Source organism: Phaethon lepturus, unplaced genomic scaffold (assembly GCF_000687285.1).
Source record: "Phaethon lepturus isolate BGI_N335 unplaced genomic scaffold, ASM68728v1 scaffold28219, whole genome shotgun sequence".
Classification (NCBI taxonomy): Eukaryota; Metazoa; Chordata; class Aves; order Phaethontiformes; family Phaethontidae; genus Phaethon; species Phaethon lepturus.
This window is the reverse complement of record NW_010565982.1, coordinates 1-223: the sequence shown is the minus strand read 5'-3', so window position 1 is coordinate 223 and position 223 is coordinate 1.

The window sequence follows — 223 nt, the reverse complement described above, 5'->3', positions numbered from 1 at the left end:
GTGTGGCGTCGCCTTCGTGGCTGGGACAGAGACCGTCCCGCACGCAGGTAAATCAAATCCAGTCATCTCTGCTGGACGCCGAGTCCAGCCTTGGCTTCCCTGACGCCTTTCTGACTACGGGGAATTTCATGCTGAGCCTCAGGGCGCAGCAGCTCGGGGTGTTGGGCTGCTCTCAGGGCTGCCTGGCCGCTCCCCCTCACTGACCTGGGGCTCATGGGCTCGG